Here is a 14523-nt window from a genome sequence, read left to right as displayed (position 1 = left end):
GTCGGAAAAGATATGTGTCATCATCAGTTGAAATTCCAGCCTTCCCACATTCAAAATAGCAAGGCTATGAGGGAGTTTTGCACTAGTTTGCTTCATAGCTTTAGGGAGTCAGCTTGCTTCTTAGCCAGAAGACCGAGTTTGTCTTCAAAAGATCATCCTGTGGTGCCCTGTTTGGGATGGAAACTTAGTCATTGTACCTTTCCCAATGCACCCACCCCGGAAGTCCGAAAGCCACCATCTCCCCATCAGTGTCTGGATCTCCTCGCTGTCTTTGTCCTTTCTAGAAGTGGAAGCTTGGAGAGGAGGTTTGGTTTCCAAGGATTGGAGCGTTTGAAGGGCGGGGCCATCTCCAAGTCCATCTCCCCTTTTTGTCCTCTTCTCCTGGGACGGGAGGGTGGAGCCAGGTCCCCCCGCGGCCGGTTCGGGAGCTTTCTCTATCTCGGTCGCTCGAGGTGAGTCTGAAAGGGCGGCAGCCCGTTTAATTGTAGCGCAAGGTTAATTTCTTGAGTTCATGGCAATAGGTCCGCCAGCGGCTTCCCCGGTCTTTGCCAAGTGGGTTTATGAGGTCGGAGGCGTGTTGCGGCGCGCTCGCGCTCTCGCGAAAGGCTCCTCCCCAGGGCTCATTCCCCGACTGCGACAACCTCTGGTGCCCCAGGAGCCTTGGAAACCCAAGGCTTCCTCTGACCTCGTCGCTTCTTCCTCTGCCCCCACCGCCGGGTTTCCCTACGCCCCGGGGGAAGGGCGGACCCCATCTTAGGACTTCCGACCCAAGCCGACCCAGAAGGTACCTTCACGTCGATGAAGATTTGATCTCAGCCTCCAAACCCCATCAGCAATAGGACCTTTCAACCTGAAATACGATTGTTATTTTCCTGGTTCAGAGCTTGACAGAAAGTCAGCTTTTTATTAAAGACAAAGAGGTAAATTATCAGCCGGGACGCTGAAGGGACGGCGGAGACCTGGCGCGCTTCCTCTCCGTGCCACGAGGAATTTATGGGGGAGTGGCGGCCAGCGCTCAGACACCCCTGGGGTCCCGGTGGGGAGGCGCACGGGGCCGAAGGACTTCCCCAGGTCCCTCCGGGCACCTGGAAAGGGAAGTCCTCGCAATTCTGCACAAAGCCAGGATCATTTCAGTGCGGAGTAGCCTCGTTTTCCTCTCCTTTCTTCTTTCTCTGACTACTGTTTCCCTTTCGCCTGTGTCCTTTCTCCTCCTTGTTCTCCTCTCCCTACTTTTTTTTCTCTTCCCTCTCCTTGCCTTTCCCCTCCCTCCTCCTCCTTTCTTCTCCACCGCACGCGTAGTGTCATTTATTTATTTATTTATCACCCCCGCCATCAACACCCTTTTAGGGCTTCCAAGCTTTTCAATGTGAGTGGGAGGAGAAAAGGGCAGGAAGTGTTGACTGGAAGGGGGTGAAATCGTGCGTCAGGGTGAGAGATTCTACCCAGGAATATACAATCGGGAAAATCTTGGAAAATGAGAATTTAGATCTGTTTGTGCACGCCCGCTATCCGATGGGAACCAACTCCGCGCGCTCCTCTTCCCCCTTCCCCCCCCCCTTTATTGTATGGATTTACCGGTATATCTGTCCGGACTCTTGGGGGGAGGTGGGGCTAGGAGGGAGGAGGGCAAGTATTAAAGAGGGCTGTATCGCCTTCGATCTTCAACCCCAGCGCCTTCACCGGATGCGCGCTCCTCAATGCGATGGAATCCAGCAACGTCCCCCCAATTCAGACGCGGACAAAAGAAACTTTAATTAAGGTCCCTGCCCCGCGCGCTGCGGGTTTCTCTCTCCTGAGGCGGTTGATGTCCAACTCCAGGATGTGAGAAATAGAAATGTTAAAAGCAGCCCAGGCCCTTGAACTTCAAGTACTCCTGACTTGCTGCATCGATTTTTTGATACTGTAGTCCCCCTCACCGCTGCCCCCCGCCCCCCCATCAAGTTAAAGCCTTCGGAGACATCCGACCTGGTGGGGCGGGTCGGGGTGGAAGCCCACTCTTTTGCAAAAGAGGTAGTTCAGAACGATTTGGGGAAAAATTACACTAAATAAATATTCAAGGTGTGAATGCTTCATCTTGGCTCTCTTGTCTTCAACACCATGACACCTTATCATTAGGAGCGCTGATTGTTACTTTCCAAGCCCTTAGATGATCAGCCAGAAAGTGAAAACAACGCGGGACTAGAGGGTGTAAAGTTATTTAAGGAGGCTTTTTTTTTTTTTCTTTTTGGTGCGCCGTCAAAACATTTCACAAGTTAGGAAAAGAAAGTGGTGGTTCTGAGGCTCGGAATGATGGGTTCTTTCCCTCCCCCACACCCCGTATTCCATATAAGAAAAGAAATAAAACGCACAATGAGCCTTTATTTCAAGGGAGAATATTTCAAAATACGTGCCAGTATGGACAACTTGAGCTTTTTCACTGGAGATATTCACACCGCAAGCTGGAAAGGAATTAAAAAGCCCCACGTGGTTGATCTAGGTTTAGACTTGCAACCTCCAGTTCCCCATCTAATGTTCTCTGTAAAGACTGGCTTCTAGATGGATGCATGTGAGGGACCCTCTGGGGCCGGGGCCGGGCTGATGGTGGGATAGCTATGAGCAGCAGGGCAGGATCCTCACCGGGGGCTTCTTCTGCGGGCCAGGGCGGTCGGGTGCCTCCGGGACGCCAGCGCGCACGCCTCGGGCCCGGCGGCTGCGCTCCTCGCACCGCCTTCTCCGCAGGTCTTTTATTCATCTCATCTCCCTCTTCCCCTTCTCCTCCTCCTTTGCCTCCTTCTCCTCCTCTTCCTCCTCCTCCTCCACCACCACCTCCTCCTCCACCGCCGCCACCTCCTCCTCTTGCATCTCACTGGTCTGGCTCTGTGTTGCTCTGAGTGACAAAGGCAATGTCCCAGCCTTAACTTTGCAACCACCTTGCCTCCTTCTGGGGTTCAGCGGGGGGGGAGGGGGGACAGTAGCCGCAGTCTCAGCATCTCCTCCAGCTTCTCCTTCTGCGCTTCTCCAGCTCTTGGACAATTCTTCCCTTTTTCTTCCCTAGCCCTTTCCTCAATTCTTTCTTTCTTTTTTTCCCTTCCTCTCCTGCACGTTGTTGTTGTTATTAGAAAGGCTTCGCGCACCCCCTGGTGCTCCGGCGTTTTGTGTGGCAGGAGAAGATTGTCTTCCCTCTTTCTGTCTTGCTTTCTCTCTCCCTCTGGTTGCTCATTATTCAGAGAGAGACACAGAGGGAGGGAGAGAGAGAGAGAGCGCGCGAGGGAGAGGGAGGAGAGGAGAGAGAAGAGCAGAGAGAGGGGAGAGAGAGAGAGAGAGTGAGAGGGAGAGGGAGGGAGGGAGAGAGAGAGAGAGACGGATATCTCAGGTCATCTGCAGCTGCAGCGAGTGTGAGGAGCCGTGGAAGGCAGGGAAGATGGCGATCCTCCATTGCTGAGACCCGGCAGAAGCACATGAGACTCCCAAACAACTTCCACAACAATAACCCGAGCAGGAAGAGGAGAAAGAGAAAGAGGATAAGGAGGCGGTGGGGCTGGAGAACCCGAAGCACCTCCCGGCGCCGGGACGCTTCTTCTGTAAGTTACTGCAATTAAGCGGCACCTCCGGGTAGTGAGTGCTCCGGGGAGGAGAGCGCGGGGCGGTGGAGGCACAAACGCGCTCATTCATTCGGCCAAGGAGGGTTGGCGGCACGGGGAGGAGAGGAAGTCCCCTGCATGGACTGGCTGTTGGGAGAGAAGAAGAAGCGAGAGAGAGGAGGAGGAGGAGGGGGGAGGAGGGAGAGCAGCAGGGGGAGGAGGAAGAGGAGGAGGAGGAGAAGCGAGGGAGGAAGAGGAGGAGGAGGAGGAAGAGGAGGAGAAGGTGGTGGTGGTGGCAGTGGAGGTGGCTGTGCTTTTCCTGCTTGCTGCTCCTTCTGCTGGGGGGCGGGGGGGGGAGGAGAGACAGCGAGCGCGGTGGCTTAATTAATTTCGTGTAGTTCTGTGAAGAGAAGAGAAAATGAAAGATGAGTGAGAAGAGAGCTGGAGGCTTAGGACGGATGCTCCGAGCGAGTGTGGGGACAGGAGTAGGGACAGAGAGGGGGGCGGAGAGCGGGAGGCAGGAGACCTGAGCCCAAGCCAGAGGGAGCGAGCGAGGGTCAGAGGAGGGAGCGCTCCGAGCAAGCGGCCCGGACCTGAGCGGGTTGACCTCTTTCTTTCTCTGTCCCTCTCCTCCCTTGCCCCTCTGTCTGCCTGTCCCCCGCCCGATGGCACAGCCGTGCGGATTGGCACCCCCCTCTTCCTCAGGTATTTGCTCGCTCTCTCTCTCTCTCTCTCTCTCTCTCCCTCCTCTCTCTCTCTCTCTCTCTCTCCCCCTCTCTCTCCCCGAAGTTGGGATGCGGGGTCGGGATGTGTTGGGGGGCGGCTGCTGCTGCTGCTGGGGCTGCTGGCAAGGAGAGAGGCGAGGAGCGGATGGGGGGCGCGGGCCGGGTGGGGGCGCTGGCTGAGGAGCAGCTGAGGAGCTGTCTCCAGGCTGGGGGTTCAGAAGCGTCTGGTGGAGGAGGACAACGGTTTCTGGAGAGGAGAAGCCATTACACACGCTTGGCTCTCCTCTGAGGCTGGGAGAAAGGAAGGCAGGGACCTGGGAGGGGGGGCGTCTCACTCCTGGTGCGGTTCCCAAGGGTCTGCTCTCCTTCCAGGCACGAGGGGAAGCCGCAGCCGCCCCACATTGGAGCAGCCCCTCTCTTTCCCTTTCTTTATCTCCTTGTCCTCCATTTGCAAGCTGTCTGCCTTGGTTCCAGTCCAGACTCCAAAACACAAAGCTCCTTCACACGTTCATTCTCTAGGCTGTTCACCATTCCTGAAGGAACCCTCCTTTTCTTTTCCTTGTAGCTTCTAACCTACAGACAGGGAGAGAGAGAGGCTGCCTGGAGTTCCTTTTCTATTCCTCCCCAAACCAATAAAAAAAAAAAGTTTCATTTTAAGTACGTGCCTGGGATGGGGAAAGACCAACCAGTTGGGGCTTTCTCCCAGGGCTCCCGGGGGCTGTGTCTGTGTCTCTGTTGGCTGTTTGGTATGCTTTGGTTTTGTTTCTGGAGGTTGCTTGCAGGTTTTTGGAGGAAGTGACTAGTTTGGTTGAGAGCTGAGAACTGAGTCAGGTAAGCCCTGTCATGTTGTAACTCCACCAGAAAATGGAGGAGAGCGGGTTTCCAGGAGACAAAGCTGAGATGATAAGTGTTTATAAAATTATGGATGTCTCCATTTTGAAGCTCTGTTGGTGATGGCTGGAGGAGGAGGCTTGCCTGCCTACTCCTTCTCCCTCTCCAGAGGGAGACCTTGTGGTGGTTCCTCACTGTCTATTCATTATGCAAGGAAATGAGAGCTTTTAAGGGTTCCTCAGATTTTTCTCCCACCAAAGGAGTGCTTTCACAAGTTATTGAAACGTTTGTCTCCATTTTAAAGTAAACTTTTGGAATTTTTTTTCACCTCTGGAGTGGCCCTGAAGGGTTTTGACCTCCTTCAGGAAAGGCAAGGCAAAATCTTAAACATTTCCACTCAGGTCTTCTCACAACTTCAAGCTGCTGCAGGTCTCCTGAAAGTCACCAGGAAAAGCTGTTTCTTCATTGTGAAGATGGTGGTGGCCCTAAGCTGAGATTATTATTTATTTATTTATTTATTTTAGTTCTGGGGCTTGCTTATCATCATGTTTGATGCATTGCAAGACTTTATTGTCTGGTTTGGGTTTATTTTTGCCAAAAAGAAAAGAAATATTCCTGGGAGATTTTAGAGGAACTCAAGACTGACTGGCTGACACCAGTTTCTCCAGGTTCTACATTTCTCTTCAAGCTGTTCCAGTTGTATGTTAGGCCTTCTTTTAGTTCCTTTGTTTCCCCCTTTCCCTGTCCTCCTGCTATTTTTTCCTGTATTCTCAAGAATTGTAAATCTTTAGAAATGTCAGTATGTCTTCTTAACAATGTCACTATGGAAGCAAATTTTATCAGTGGAGAAAACCTTATGCCCAAGTAGCTTCACCTTTTTAATTGGAGGAATTTATTAATCTTGTAGGAAGACATTTTGTGAGGATGATTTGGAAAAAGGACCAAGTCCTAGCCCAGTCCACACACATTGATTTGGAGCTCTTCAGAGATTAGTTCTGGAGAATGTATGTAATTGACCTAAGTAAAGAACTAAATTCTGAAATGCTTTAGGAATTTATAAAAGCCAACCATGAAGATGTTGCTTTTCCATTAGGTAAGGTAGCCATCTTGAGGATAAGGGAAGATGTTGGAAGAATTTTAGATGGACTATTGAAGATAGGTGAGGAAGGCTCCACACTAGAATGAAAACTTGGAGGAGATTCAGAACCAATTAATGTATTCTAAGGGGGCTAATTGGACCTTGTTTTCAACTAAGGAGAAATACAGAAAGCTATCAGCTTCAACAGAATTAAGGAGCACATTGGTGAGCGACTTGGACCAGCCTTTTTCTTGTCTTGCTTTCTCATTATGTGTCAGATTTTTGTGTGTGAAGTTCCCTATGTCTACAGTATTCTGTGCATATTGAAGTGGTTTTTTGATTCCAGATGTAATGATATTCTGTTGAGTAGCAGTGTTACTCAGTAAATGCACAATGCTGTATATGACAACATCACATTTTTCAAACCAAACTGTTGTGTCATTAATTGAGGGTTATTGTTCTTCTGAGGGGTGTGAAAGGAGAGGGGAAATACATGGTTCTTTAGCTGATAATTGTCCATGGTCAATGAAGTAAAACCCTGTTTGTACAGATGAAGATGTATGGTTTTCAGTTGATGTGTATGCTCATTTAAAAAATACTCTGTTCACATCTCTGCTTCTTTATTAAAGACCTGGGCAGCTCCAAGAGCACTTTAAAGGAAAAAACCTTTCCTTGGAATCATACCTTTTATATTTCAGTTTAGAGTGTTATCTTTTGATATAATTACTTTTGTTCTTAAGAGGAATGTTGTCAATTCAATTTGCTAATGTACATATGGATACATGTTCAAACTTGGAAGTTCAAGAGCCATGGATAAAGAGAGTTATTTGGCAAAGTAATTATCAGATAATTTTGCATCTAATTAACTATGTTTATATAATCATAAATATACATGTTGATCTTGAAACAAACTTTCACGATATCTTTTCTCTATTGTTACTGTTAATGGGACAGGTGATTAATTTATCACAGTGTGAGGGGGGTGCCGGGGGTGGAGGGGGGATGACAAACTGTCAGTCCAGCAGTTTGACTCACTACACTTTCCACTTCACAATCAGATGACTTGGTGTCTTCATGGACAGTCTTAGAGTTGATCATTTCTGGAGCATTTTGGAGTTTGAGAATGTGTTCTAATTGGTAATCTAACAGACACATCCATGCCAGTTATACTTCATCAACATGGGAAGTACCATGTTATTTAAAGGTATGGTTTCTTGAAAATTTCTAGATCTACATGTTTGAATTGAAACAAGTATCTTGGATAAACTGCCATGAGAGAACTAAAAATAGTGTTAAACTGAACATTCTCATTTGTTGTCAAAACTCCAGGGTTCTTTGTTTTTGAGACATCAAGTTCATGAGGCTTGTTATGCGAATTTTTGCCATAGTTCTACTATGTCACAAGGAGAAATCATATGGTAACCATGTTGTGCACTGCCATACAAGAGATTCTTGTTGGGTTTTCATATTTCTTAGTATTTCTCATATTGGTCTTATGTCAATCTAATTCATTGACCACATTCCCTGAGGACTTGTTCCTACCCTCACCTTCACCCTCCATACTTCTTGGAGTCAGAGACAACTTTAGAGGAAAAAAAGGCTCTATTCTTCCTAATGACAGAAGACAGTAGGAGATAAAAAAAAAAAAAAATCCTACCCTACTAATGGGCTTTAGAGGAGTACTTGTGGTCAGCTTTCTTAGAAGAAGGGAATGGTAAAGTTGCCTTGGGAATGAGTCCTCTTTGATATGTGATGGAGTTTAATACAGTCTAGTCTGTCTTGAATTCTTCCTTGATGTTGAGAGTTCTTGGTTAAGATAACCTTACCTTATCTTCTTTGTGGTATGTGGCTTTTACAAACTTATAGTTCTCTGGGTCATAGAATATGGAATTGACAAATCTGTGTTGAATAGGTTGAATAGTCTAAGTTGATCTCTGCTCTGGAGAGCAGAGATGCTATTTCATAATGCTTCAGTCACAAATTAAGAAACTATAAATAATGAACTCAGAATGCAAAGAATCTGACATGAATGTATAACTGGATGGCTGATATATGGAAACTACAGAAATTCATTAGAAGTGGGGAAAAATATATCCTAGGTCTATTGATAAAATTCAGTAAGCTGAAAAGTATGTCAGCTTGTGTGTATATGTGTTTGTGAAAACAAGTGTCTTGTGAGATTCACATATTTCTAAAGTTGACGACTTCGAGAGAAACCTTAGTTGGGTGTTGGTGGCCTATTAATTGATTATGAGAAAACAGGGAAGATTGTAGATAATGCTAGAAGAAAATTCCTCTCTTTGTGTGATATGCCAAGACATCTGGCAGATGTTATGTTGGGCCCTAAGGAATGGACAGTTTAATTTTAGCTCTAGCAAGGAAATGGGAAGTTCTAAGCTCTTTTAATAGCACAAGTCTTAGTTTGGGGAAGGTTGCTTAAAAAAATAAGAAAGGAAAAGAAGAGGCATTTAGTGTAGTCTGGAAGAGCTCCAGGGAAAAGTTTTTTGGGATGATATATAACATTATTTCCCAAGTAGAAACGAACTCAACTCATTTATAAATGACTATAGGTGAAGCATATTAGGTATTTAATATTTACCAGACAAAACTTCCAGTTTAGAAGCTAGGTTTTTGTTATTGTTTTTAATGCCTTAGAGAGCTAAACTTCAAATACCCTTCCTCCACTTTCATTTTACTGAAGAGGAAACTGGCATAAGTCATGAGGTGACTTGCACAAGGTGAGAAGTTCAGTTGTAGCAAAGCCAGGCCTAGCACACAGGTTGGCTGACTGCAGCCCAGTGCCCTTTCCACTATCCCAACTGCACTTGATCGTTGTTCTCCCAAGGCCTTCTGAGAAACTCTGCAGCCATACACTAGTGGGACAGGAGTAGGGACACTTGCTAGTTGAATTTAATGTATTGGACACCCAGAGCTGAGTACTGTATGCTTCATTCATATAGCCAGAGATCCACTTTGTTCATGAGACTTTAACTACTACTTTTCTTTAAAATTTTCTGTTCCCTTCTCTTGTTTGTCTCATCACTCAAGGCTTGGAAGTCTTTTCAAATGCCCTTCCTTGGAAATATGTTTGGGTCTATTGCAACTTACAGAAGTGCCCACAATTGGACTCTGAGTATCTGTTTTGCAACATGGTGTAGATTCATATTGGCTCCTTTCAGAGATGCCATTTTGTAATACTGATGAATGGCTGAGAGGGGTGAAATCCAATCTTAAACAATTGCTGGTGATTTTCCAGTGTTCCACACTCATTCAAAAATGTGCCTTCCATGTATCTTTTTGGAGCCATTCTCTCTTGCAGAGCAAGGGCTATTTCCCATTTCCCCAGAACACATGCAGTCATCAATTCAAATGACTTTTAATGACACAAACATTTAACCATGAGCAATGGGACGATGGGAGAGTACTATAGGAAGGGTGACATGGGTTTCTATTTCTGTCTCCTTTAGGAAGAGTAAAAGTAATTTTGTAAGGAAGAAGAGTGATGTTTGGAAGTTTCCACATTTTCTAAGCTTCTTCCAAATGAATTCATAAATTCTTAATCCAGGAGGCAGTCTGGAGAAGGTAGTCCTGGACGTGGACTTCTGGCACAAGCCCAGCTAAAGCTGTAAACAGTTGAACCTCAGTGTGGCACTCCTCCAAATGAGTTGACTGTCGAAAATAAAATGTTCCAGAAGAACTGGGAGAACAGGAAAGAAGTTAAAACAGCATGGTTTGCATGCCAGTGCTGAAGGAAGAAGAAGAAAGTTTTTTTTGGGGGGAGTGGGGGAGAGAATTGGAAAGAAGATAATCATTATTTGAACTATCTTCCATATTTATAAGACCCAGAAGAAGTTTCCAAGTGCAAGATAATGGATTTTTATGAACTTAAATTTTATTTTCACTTTGCTAGGAGTTTCTTCTGAATTTTTTTGTCTCCTTGAACTTTGGATGTGGAGAACTATACAACTAATAAATGAGAAAGCCACTGGAAGTGACCTGGATTCACATTTTCTACTTGGAAATACTATCATAAAGTTGATCTTATTACCCAGGCCACTTGTCCTAATCAGTTGAAATATTCATAGGATTTTTAAAGTCTTTGAATATGTAGCTCTAAGGCAATGTTGATTTTCCCCCATTAAGTAGAGAGGTGTGGTGGAAGAGGGGGCTGGTATTGTCACCTACAAAGTGTTTTGCTTCTGGTAAGCAGTTTGCTTGGTGTCTTCAAAGCATTCTTTCTTAATTCCTAGCTGGAGACATTTTTCTTGAGTTATTCTTGGAGGGAAGGGTTTTTTTTTTCATGCCAGGTCATGGGTATTTTAGCATTGATTTCCTTGCTTTCATGTGTTTGCTTGTTCAGTCACTGAATGTTGCTTCTGGATATTAATAAAATACTTATGCTGTGCTTGCCCACATCTTAACCCCCACCTATATTCAAAGGGTAGAACCTGCTCATCAGGGTGAAAGAAGGGTTGACTGGTAGTTATTTCTTTAGCAAAAATTTTGAAGATGAGGACTGTGTAACTCAGGAAGCTATTTGCGATCCATTTGAGTAGACTTTTAACAAAGATCCTATAAGGAGAGATGAAGAAAATGCTACCGGGAACCAGAGGATCCTGATTAAAATGTTCTAGGATCACTTGGTAGGAAATTAAGCATTTGCCCAAGGTGAATAAGCAGAGACTTACCTTTGAATTCAGATTGGTTGAAGCACAAAAGGAGCTAGAGGCCCAGGCAGAACAACTGTGTCAGAAGTAATTAAGCCCAGGATTTGTGGAGAGGCTTATCTGCCACAGAGCTCAGCTGGGGAAGGCCAAGCTAGTTCCCTAAGCCCTTGTCTGGCCAGTTGAACCAGAACACTAGCTAAGGCCCTTGAATTTTGGATTCTTCTCTTCCCTATTCAAATGTAAGAAGGTAAAGCCATTACTCTTCAGTTTTTCTCATGTCTGCTGAGTGCTTCTCTCTTAAGCTGGGAAATGCCAGAGGCGGGGGTGGGAGGGGGCAGTGAAAGCTGATTTCCTCTGAGGGAACATTCTCCCTGTTAATACTGCAAATGTGCCTATCACATTGTACTTATTACTCAGAAAATAATTGTGCAGTGGCACAACGTGGGGTACTTGAAAGATGTTTGCTGCACAAAGGTTCCAATACTCACCTGCAGATTAAGAAATGGGTTTCTAAACCATCTCATTTCTGTTGCTAATGAAAAGCTTTGGAAGGCACCTGTGAATTAGAACTCCAGCTGCTATCATGGTAGGGGAAGTTAGGCCTTGAAAGGATACATGGATTAGCCCGTCAGAAAAGCAAACAGTAGCATCAGCACAAGTAGAAAATAGACAGGGTTGTTAAGCTAACAGAAATGTAGGCTAAAGCATTGCTTTAATTATATGGTAGAAATTTGCTGGGAAGGAGAGACTGCTTGGATGGGAAAGAGAAAAGAAGAGAGACAGGGGAATAATTGACAAGTCAAAATAGAAGAGGTCTGTCAACTGGGAAGAGCCTACCGGAAGAAGTAAAACATTGCCCTTAAGAAAACAATAAAGCAAGTAGAAAGAGACCTTGTAATTTGGTACCTATTGCATGTGAAATATGAAGACCAGAGTGCAGACCCACAGTCTCTGGTAAGGTATTGTAAAAAATAGAGTTGGACTTGGTAGACTATTCATGTGGCTTATAGGTTACAAATTCAGCCTTTTCTGATAAAGGACAGATGGAAATTTAAGGAACCAGTTAAGTAGGCTTGGTGGAGATTTTCCTGGAAAATGAATGAAGTAGAGAATAGAGCACTGTAGAAAATAGCTGCATTATTGATGGGCAGATAATGTGATAGACCTCTCTAAGGTTATCCATGGAGCTTCTCTACCTACACTCTGGATATTAGAAGAAATAAAAGCAAAGATATACTTATTCCAGAGAGGAAAGGAATGAATGAACCATAACTACTACCTGGTGTCTAGTTTGGGATTGAGCCATTTGCTTAAACCAAACGTCACAGGCTGGCCTGTCAATCGACTCTCAACATTTTAAAATCCAAAATAAGGCCATTGTGGTACAGAATGTTCAGCCATTCTAATACGTAATTACATTCATTGCTCAGAGTTATGACCACTTAGTCAGCAGTTGAGCACCAATTATTCAACCCAGATGTTCATGGACCTAATCTAGGGGTCCTTCATTTGGGGTAAAATTAACATGCTTGGTTTCAGGCTAAAAATGGCCAAAGATAGATATCAGCTAGAGATCATGTAAAGATTTCAGTACAACTACTTACCACCCAGAATATTCTCTTCTGTGGTTTCCATATTAAGTAGTCTCTGAAGACTGTTAGTTAGTAGTTAACAGCAATAACTGGGAAGGGAATGTGTGTGAAGATGGTTTTCATTTGAATGTCAAGAGTTCAGCTGCAAAAGCTTCTCTCCTTTCTGTTGTCAGTTGAATATTTTCTATCTTAATACTGTGTAAGAACAATTCAGAACAAATATGATTGCTTTATCAAAAAAATTCTACCAACTCCTGTATAGAGTAGGAATATCACATAGACCTTTCAAAAAATGCTATTTCCCCTCCTGGACTGACTCATAGCTAATATTAATACTGGAAAACGTTTTAACATTTAGTATGAACTAGGGGCTGTTTGTTCATATGGTAGATAAAACCAAAGGTTAGGGCAGTAATTTACCCGACATCACGGGTTACAAAGTGGGGGAGCCAGGGTTCACTTGGAAGGCCACTGTCCACAGAGGTCTGGCTCTCAGCTGGTGGGAGTTGGCCTCAATTGTTACTTAGTGTGCTGCTAGCCCATGTTCCTAATGGTGTATCTATCTCCTCCAGTCACCAGAAATATATCCTTGGTGCTCTGGAAGGAAATATGCTCATAATGAAAAACTAATTATAATATATTGGTGGATGTGAGAGATACACCTTATTACAATAACTTGAAAAAGTATCTTTTACTGAAGAGTAACCTCTTTGTTCTTCTAGGTTATGAAGGAGATGATGGGAAAATAAGAGACCATGTAGGAGACACGATAGAGAATAAATATTTTTAAATTGTATCAATCTTCATACACATAGATATATAAAAAGAGTGCCTACCTATCCTGTCAGAAAGGTATGCTATGTGGCTTTTAAATTTTTATTTTATTTTAAAGTAGAAGTGTTTTACTTTTCTCTTTCTTAGGGTCCCTTCTGAAAGTCTCAGTGCTGTACATTGGCTTTGGCTATTGTAAGCCTGAGAAATGTTTTCAAAAGCTACCCAGACAGACATTTGAAAATTAGCTCCACTATTTAAGGGTCATTTGTGGAAAATGGGGCAGATTCTCTTAAAAGTGTGGGTGCTATTATTCACTGCCCCCTTTAGTGATCAGCATGTGCTCTATTTAGATCACGGAGACATGATGAATGCTTTGGTCTTATTTGCCTCTCCCTGAAACATTCCAGTACAGAAAGGAAGTTGCTGTTCGTGGATGACCACAAATGGCCTTAATAGACTAACAGGCTGTACTAGGGAGATAAAGCAGGTCCAAACACCCCTAAGATGTCCAAGACAGTAGCTTTTCTCTAAGACAAGCAGTTGGGCATTAACTGATGAGTGGACTCTACAGCCCCCAAATAACTAGTCTGGTTTTATAAAGTCTTCACTGTGCTATGGATCTATTCATTTGACCTCAGGTCCCCAGAAAGACCCATAACCAAAATCTTTGTAGAAGGATAAATACATGTCCTGTTTATAAAGTGTCATAGAGAAGACCATTTTTACCTTACCCAGATCATCTACCAAACTTATCAAAATCATTGGGTTTTTGTTTTGTTTTATGGTGCTGGGGATCAAACCCAGGGCTTTCCACATGCTAGGCAGTCACTCTACCACTGAGCTACATCTCCAGCTCCCAAACTATTGCTCTCTTAGATAAAGAACTTTAATGGGAAAAAAGCTCAGGAAGAAAAACTATATAGTTAAAGAGAGTAAAAGTGGACTGTACCAAAGCATGTGATTCTTAGGGCAGAATTTCTAATTTTGAGGACTAGGACTCTATTCAGCATCACATAGCATAAACTATGACCCTTATCAGTAGTGCCTAGCCTCCCAAAATAACCCTCACAACAGCTTGTCTCAAAGACCAGTCTTCACCTTGTTTTTTTCAATCTTCCTCTTGATTCTTTGCAGAGCAACCTACCCAGCTATCCCTGGGAACTGCTCCACAGAAAGTAAGGAGAATTGGGTCAACATACCTTTGTGGGTACAGTGCCCATTGGGTATAACAAGTTGAATCTGAGAGCACTTAACACTTAACATGAGAGGTACTGTAGGAGAGGAAGCCTTGGGACA

At 44.6% G+C, this 14523-nt stretch overlaps 1 protein-coding gene across 5 annotated transcripts in view; it reads left to right on the top strand.

The window, feature by feature from the left end:
- The first annotated feature begins 384 nt into the window (after positions 1-384).
- The window catches only part of Znf462 (zinc finger protein 462), a 137494-nt gene continuing 123355 nt past the window's right edge, over positions 385-14523 (top strand). Inside the window, exon 1 of one of the 5 annotated variants that reach the window (XM_074051319.1) lies at positions 385-452. The gene's annotated coding sequence lies outside the window, so the exon portion shown is untranslated. Of the gene's footprint in view, positions 453-2226; positions 3561-3866; positions 4266-4447; positions 5117-14523 lie in introns of those variants that run through there. The other 4 variants (XM_020184359.2, XM_074051322.1, XM_074051317.1 and 1 more) reach the window with 4 other exon arrangements.

Source organism: Castor canadensis, chromosome 13 (genome assembly GCF_047511655.1).
Source record: "Castor canadensis chromosome 13, mCasCan1.hap1v2, whole genome shotgun sequence".
In the NCBI taxonomy this organism is placed as follows: Eukaryota; Metazoa; Chordata; class Mammalia; order Rodentia; family Castoridae; genus Castor; species Castor canadensis.
The sequence above is the reverse complement of the archived record's forward strand: the minus strand, read 5'-3'. Positions and strand labels throughout refer to the sequence as shown.